The 6,464-nt window shown below is 47.2% G+C and overlaps 1 protein-coding gene across 3 annotated transcripts in view; it reads right to left on the bottom strand.

Annotated features, from left to right (window-relative positions):
- Nucleotides 1-440: 440 nt before the first annotated feature.
- The window catches only part of eda2r (ectodysplasin A2 receptor), a 14,970-nt gene continuing 8,946 nt past the window's right edge, over nt 441-6,464 (bottom strand). For all 3 annotated transcript variants that reach the window (XR_014125105.1, XR_014125107.1, XM_081720076.1), the window contains one exon: nt 441-2,789. The gene's annotated coding sequence lies outside the window, so the exon portion shown is untranslated. The remainder of the gene's footprint in view (nt 2,790-6,464) is intronic.

Here is a 6,464-nt window from a genome sequence, read left to right as displayed (position 1 = left end):
GCGCTCCTTGCAGTTCTGCCGGGGGGACGCTAGGGGCAGCGCACCGCACACAGTACGTTTAGCAGAGGCACCAACTGTCATGACGCCCCACCGAACCTGACCGGGAAGTTTTTATCTCCTAAACTGCAAAACAGAAACAAACACTGACGATTTAAAAAAGGTTTATTAGAAACAGCGTGAACGCTGAAGAATTCTGAACAGGCTCTTCCAACACAGTGAATGTAATATTACATTTTAACACGTGTTTATCATGTTCCATGGCCTAGAAATGCAAACAGTACTCACATATGTTCTGTAAGTTACTTACAAAAATATATACTTTGGATTAAACTCAGTTTTAGATCGTGTTTTAGATCGGGGGGGGATCAGATTTCAGTAGGGGTAGTGTTCAGTGCTGTACGAGACGTTTGCAACCAAACATTTAGCACCAGACAAGCAAATAAAGTCAAGTGATTTATCATCTCAAGTTAATACAAAAATGTTGAGGACATGTTTTTTGTAAATATAGTAGTAGTAGAAATATTGACTTGTTAATGGTGATTAAAACAACTGTTAACCCCCCCCCCCCCAATTTTTCACTTTTAAGATACAAAAAAAAACCCCAAACAAAACAAAACAAAACCAAAAATCGTATATAAAACAAATTCATGTATGAAGTCACATTACATACATTCATGTCTATATTCAAGTTTGATCATACCTAGAGGCTAGAAAAGCTAAGACAGCATAACCAAAAGGAAACAGCATGTAAACACTTGTCCACATCCAGACCATTTTAAACACTAAATCTCTATCTAATATGTAAGACTCGGGTCTATATTGTCTTTAAACATCAACTTAAAAATGAAATCTCCAGGAAAACGGTCCGACTGCACCTACGTGAGTCTCTGCATGGCTGCCCCTGTGTACTGGCAGCACAGACACCAAACACACCTGGAACTGCGCACTGCGTTCCTGAACAGGCCAGCACAAGCCCGGGACGAGGTTACTGCTGGAGCGTCAAGAACGTCCACCTTGGCTCAGACAAGTCGGAAACTGAGTGCGCGCTTTCCAACCTGCTTGGTGCTCATGATATCAACAGTTAAGGTGCATACGAGTGACGTATGCAAAGAAAGAAAGAAAACAGAGGTCTCGTGGCGCTAATGTAGCTTCAGCATGTTGTCGATGTCATAAACATTTGTCTTGTCATGGTGAGACCGTGGAGAGGTGTGGCAGTCCTGCTACCTTCTGCCTGGGTGAAGCACAATCAGGCAATAATGGGCAATCTTGATATTGTGTCAATCATTCAGCAGACAGTTCATGTCATTAGTCTGGTTTGGTTTATGGCTGGTTTTACCACCATTGTATTAAGGCAGGACCAGAAAAGCCTGCTTGATTTAGGGTCAGCAAGACGCTAACCCAGTGATACTGACTCACGTGTCCAAACTTTGCACATTTGAGGGGTTATTAGCATATTAGTATTGCATTGAGCTACTGAGCAGTTAACACACTGTATGCAGTTTTAGCCACAATCGCACTGCTAGCACCATTAACTCCACTGCTAGCACCAATAACTGCACTATTAGCATCATTAACTGCACTGCTACCACCATTAACTGCACTATTAGCATTGTCAGTGTGCTCTGATTAGCAGAAGGCTGGCCAGCCTCTGCACGAGCCCAAGTGGGTGCAGTAGACTGGGGACGACAGTCACCAGGGAACCGAAAGACAGGCAATGACAGAAAGGTTGCTCTCTGGTAGCTGTTACCCCAGGAAACGCTGGCTTCAACTTTAGCAGTAAAGATCTCACCAGCCAGAGGGGAATGCGCCAAGCATGTTCCTGTTCTCCTCTCTGTGTTTTATCCGATATGGAGGGGTTCCAGTTCTGTAGTTCCGTGTTTTATCCGATATGGAGAGCTTCTAGTTCTGTAGTTCCGTGTTTTATCCGATATGGAGAGCTTCCAGTTCTGTAGTTCCGTGTTTTTCTGATATGGAGAGCTTCCAGTTCTGTAGTTCCGTGTTTTTCTGATATGGAGAGCTTCCAGTTCTGTAGTTCCGTGTTTTTCTGATATGGAGAGCTTCCAGTTCTGTAGTTCCGTGTTTTTCTGATATGGAGAGCTTCCAGTTCTGTAGTTCCGTGTTTTTCTGATATGGAGAGCTTCCAGTTCTGTAGTTCCATGTTTTTCTGATATGGAGAGGTTCCAGTTCTGTAGTTCTGCGTTTTTCTGATATGGAGAGGTTCCAGTTCTGTAGTTCCGTGTTTTTCTGATATGGAGAGCTTCTAGTTCTGTAGTTCCGTGTTTTTCTGATATGGAGAGGTTCCAGTTCTGTAGTTCCGTGTTTTTCTGATATGGAGAGGTTCCAGTTCTGTAGTTCCGTGTTTTCCTGATATGGAGAGCTTCTAGTTCTGTAGTTCCGTGTTTTCCTGATATGGAGAGCTTCTAGTTCTGTAGTTCCGTGTTTTTCTGATATGGAGAGCTTCCAGTTCTGTAGTTCCGTGTTTTTCTGATATGGAGAGGTTCCAGTTCTGTAGTTCCGTGTTTTTCTAATATGGAGAGCTTCTAGTTCTGTAGTTCCATGTTTTTCTGATATGGAGAGGTTCCAGTTCTGTAGTTCCGTGTTTTTCTGATATGGAGAGCTTCCAGTTCTGTAGTTCCGTGTTTTTCTGATATGGAGAGCTTCCAGTTCTGTAGTTCCGTGTTTTTCTGATATGGAGAGGTTCCAGTTCTGTAGTTCCGTGTTTTTCTGATATGGAGAGGTTCCAGTTCTGCAGCTGTACTGTAAGTGGCTCCTCAGGTTCTGTGTGTGGTCTGCGCAACACAAACAAAATAAAGTTCTACTGTGATCATTTATTGCAAGTAAAGTATACCAATAGCAGAGATGCTCTTCACAATTGAATTCCATTTGAGGCAGGATAAAATCTAAAAACAAGATGGTGTGTGCTAGGCCCGGTGCGCAGTTAGGTCTGGTGTGTGTTGTTAGGTCCAGTGCGTGTTGTTAGGTCCAGTGCGTGTTGGTGTTGTTAGGTCTGGTGTGTGTTGTTAGGTGTGGTGTGTGTTGTTAGGTCTGGTGTGTGCTGTTAGGTCCAGTGTGTGTTGGTGTTGTTAGGTCTGGTGCGTGTTGTTAGGTCCGGTGTGTTTTGTTAGGTCCAGTGCGTGTTGGTGTTGTTAGGTCTGGTGCGTGTTGTTAGGTCCGGTGTGTGTTGTTAGGTCTGGTGTGTGTTGGTGTTGTTAGGTCTGGTGTGTGTTGTTAGGTCCGTTGCGTGTTGGTGTTGTTAGGTCTGGTGTGTGCTGTTAGGTCCGGTGTGTTTTGTTAGGTCCAGTGCGTGTTGGTGTTGTTAGGTCTGGTGTGTGATGGTGTTGTTAGGTCTGGTGCATGTTGTTAGGTCTGGTGCGTGTTGGTGTTGTTAGGTCTGGTGTGTGTTGTTCGGTCCGGTGTGTGTTGTTAGGTCCGGTGTGTGTTGGTGTTGTTAGGTCTGGTGTGTGTTGTTAGGTCCGGTGCGTGTTGTTAGGTCTGGTGCGTGTTGGTGTTGTTAGGTCTGGTGTGTGTTGTTAGGTCCGGTGTGTGTTGTTAGGTCTGGTGTGTGTTGGTGTTGTTAGGTCTGGTGTGTGTTGGTGTTGTTAGGTCTGGTGCGTGTTGTTAGGTCCGGTGCGTGTTGGTGTTGTTAGGTCTGGTGCGTGTTGTTAGGTCCGGTGTGTGTTGTTAGGTCCAGTGTGTGTTGGTGTTGTTAGGTCTGGTGTTTTGGTGTTGTTAGGTCTGGTGTGTGTTGGTGTTGTTAGGTCTGGTGTGTGTTGGTGTTGTTAGGTCTGGTGTGTGTTGTTAGGTCCTGTGCATGTTGGTGTTGTTAGGTCTGGTGCGTGATGGTGTTGTTAGGTCTGGTGCATGTTGTTAGGTCTGGTGCGTGTTGGTGTTGTTAGGTCTGGTGTGTGTTGTTAGGTCCGGTGTGTGTTGTTAGGTCCAGTGTGTGTTGGTGTTGTTAGGTCTGGTGTGTGTTGGTGTTGTTAGGTTTGGTGTTGTTAGGTCCGGTGTGTTTTGTTAGGTCCAGTGTGTGTTGGTGTTGTTAGGTCCGGTGTGTGTTGGTGTTGTTAGGTCTGGTGTGTGTTGGTGTTGTTAGGTCTGGTGCGTGTTGTTAGGTCCGGTGCGTGTTGTTAGGTCCGGTGTGTGTTGTTAGGTCTGGTGTGTGTTGGTGTTGTTAGGTCTGGTGCGTGTTGTTAGGTCCGGTGCGTGTTGTTAGGTCCGGTGTGTGTTGTTAGGTCCGGTGTGTGTTGGTGTTGTTAGGTCTGGTGCGTGTTGTTAGGTCCGGTGCGTGTTGTTAGGTCCGGTGCGTGTTGTTAGGTCCGGTGCGTGTTGGTGTTGTTAGGTCCGGTGTGTGTTGTTAGGTCCAGTGTGTGTTGGTGTTGTTAGGTCTGGTGTGTGTTGTTAGGTCCTGTGCATGTTGGTGTTGTTAGGTCTGGTGCGTGATGGTGTTGTTAGGTCTGGTGCGTGTTGTTAGGTCCGGTGCGTGTTGTTAGGTCCGGTGCGTGTTGTTAGGTCCGGTGTGTGTTGGTGTTGTTAGGTCTGGTGCGTGTTGTTAGGTCCGGTGCGTGTTGTTAGGTCCGGTGCGTGTTGTTAGGTCCGGTGCGTGTTGGTGTTGTTAGGTCCGGTGTGTGTTGTTAGGTCCAGTGTGTGTTGGTGTTGTTAGGTCTGGTGTGTGTTGTTAGGTCCTGTGCATGTTGGTGTTGTTAGGTCTGGTGCGTGATGGTGTTGTTAGGTCTGGTGCATGTTGTTAGGTCTGGTGCGTGTTGGTGTTGTTAGGTCTGGTGTGTGTTGTTAGGTCCGGTGTGTGTTGTTAGGTCCAGTGTGTGTTGGTGTTGTTAGGTCCGGTGTGTGTTGGTGTTGTTAGGTCTGGTGCGTGATGGTGTTGTTAGGTCTGGTGCATGTTGTTAGGTCTGGTGCGTGTTGGTGTTGTTAGGTCTGGTGTGTGTTGTTAGGTCCGGTGTGTTTTGTTAGGTCCAGTGTGTGTTGGTGTTGTTAGGTCCGGTGTGTGTTGGTGTTGTTAGGTCTGGTGTGTGTTGGTGTTGTTAGGTCCGGTGCGTGTTGTTAGGTCCGGTGTGTGTTGTTAGGTCTGGTGTGTGTTGGTGTTGTTAGGTCTGGTGCGTGTTGGTGTTGTTAGGTCTGGTGCGTGTTGGTGTTGTTAGGTCTGGTGCGTGTTGTTAGGTCCGGTGCGTGTTGTTAGGTCCGGTGTGTGTTGTTAGGTCTGGTGTGTGTTGGTGTTGTTAGGTCTGGTGCGTGTTGTTAGGTCTGGTGCGTGTTGTTAGGTCCGGTGCATGTTGTTAGGTCCGGTGCGTGTTGGTGTTGTTAGGTCCAGTGTGTGTTGTTAGGTCCAGTGTGTGTTGGTGTTGTTAGGTCTGGTGTGTGTTGGTGTTGTTAGGTCTGGTGTGTGTTGGTGTTGTTAGGTCTGGTGTGTGTTGGTGTTGTTAGGTCTGGTGTGTGTTGTTAGGTCCGGTGCATGTTGGTGTTGTTAGGTCTGGTGTGTGATGGTGTTGTTAGGTCTGGTGCATGTTGTTAGGTCTGGTGCGTGTTGGTGTTGTTAGGTTTGGTGTGTGTTGTTAGGTCCGGTGCGTGTTGTTAGGTCCGGTGCGTGTTGGCGTTGTTAGGTCTGGTGTGTGTTGTTAGGTCCGGTGTGTGTTGTTAGGTCTGGTGTGTGTTGTTAGGTCTGGTGTGTGTTGGTGTTGTTAGGTCTGGTGCATGTTGTTAGGTCTGGTGCGTGTTGGTGTTGTTAGGTCTGGTGTGTGTTGTTAGGTCCGGTGTGTGTTGTTAGGTCCAGTGTGTGTTGGTGTTGTTAGGTCCGGTGTGTGTTGGTGTTGTTAGGTCTGGTGCGTGATGGTGTTGTTAGGTCTGGTGCATGTTGTTAGGTCTGGTGCGTGTTGGTGTTGTTAGGTCTGGTGTGTGTTGTTAGGTCCGGTGTGTTTTGTTAGGTCCAGTGTGTGTTGGTGTTGTTAGGTCCGGTGTGTGTTGGTGTTGTTAGGTCTGGTGTGTGTTGGTGTTGTTAGGTCCGGTGCGTGTTGTTAGGTCCGGTGTGTGTTGTTAGGTCTGGTGTGTGTTGGTGTTGTTAGGTCTGGTGCGTGTTGGTGTTGTTAGGTCTGGTGCGTGTTGGTGTTGTTAGGTCTGGTGCGTGTTGTTAGGTCCGGTGCGTGTTGTTAGGTCCGGTGTGTGTTGTTAGGTCTGGTGTGTGTTGGTGTTGTTAGGTCTGGTGCGTGTTGTTAGGTCTGGTGCGTGTTGTTAGGTCCGGTGCATGTTGTTAGGTCCGGTGCGTGTTGGTGTTGTTAGGTCCAGTGTGTGTTGTTAGGTCCAGTGTGTGTTGGTGTTGTTAGGTCTGGTGTGTGTTGGTGTTGTTAGGTCTGGTGTGTGTTGGTGTTGTTAGGTCTGGTGTGTGTTGTTAGGTCCGGTGCATGTTGGTGTTGTTAGGTCTGGTGTGTGATGGTGTTGTTAGGTCTGGTGCATGT

Source organism: Electrophorus electricus, chromosome 8, assembly GCF_041902795.1.
Source record: "Electrophorus electricus isolate QZ-2024a chromosome 8, ASM4190279v1, whole genome shotgun sequence".
In the NCBI taxonomy this organism is placed as follows: domain Eukaryota; kingdom Metazoa; phylum Chordata; class Actinopteri; order Gymnotiformes; family Gymnotidae; genus Electrophorus; species Electrophorus electricus.
This window is presented reverse-complemented; position numbering and strand designations above follow the sequence as displayed.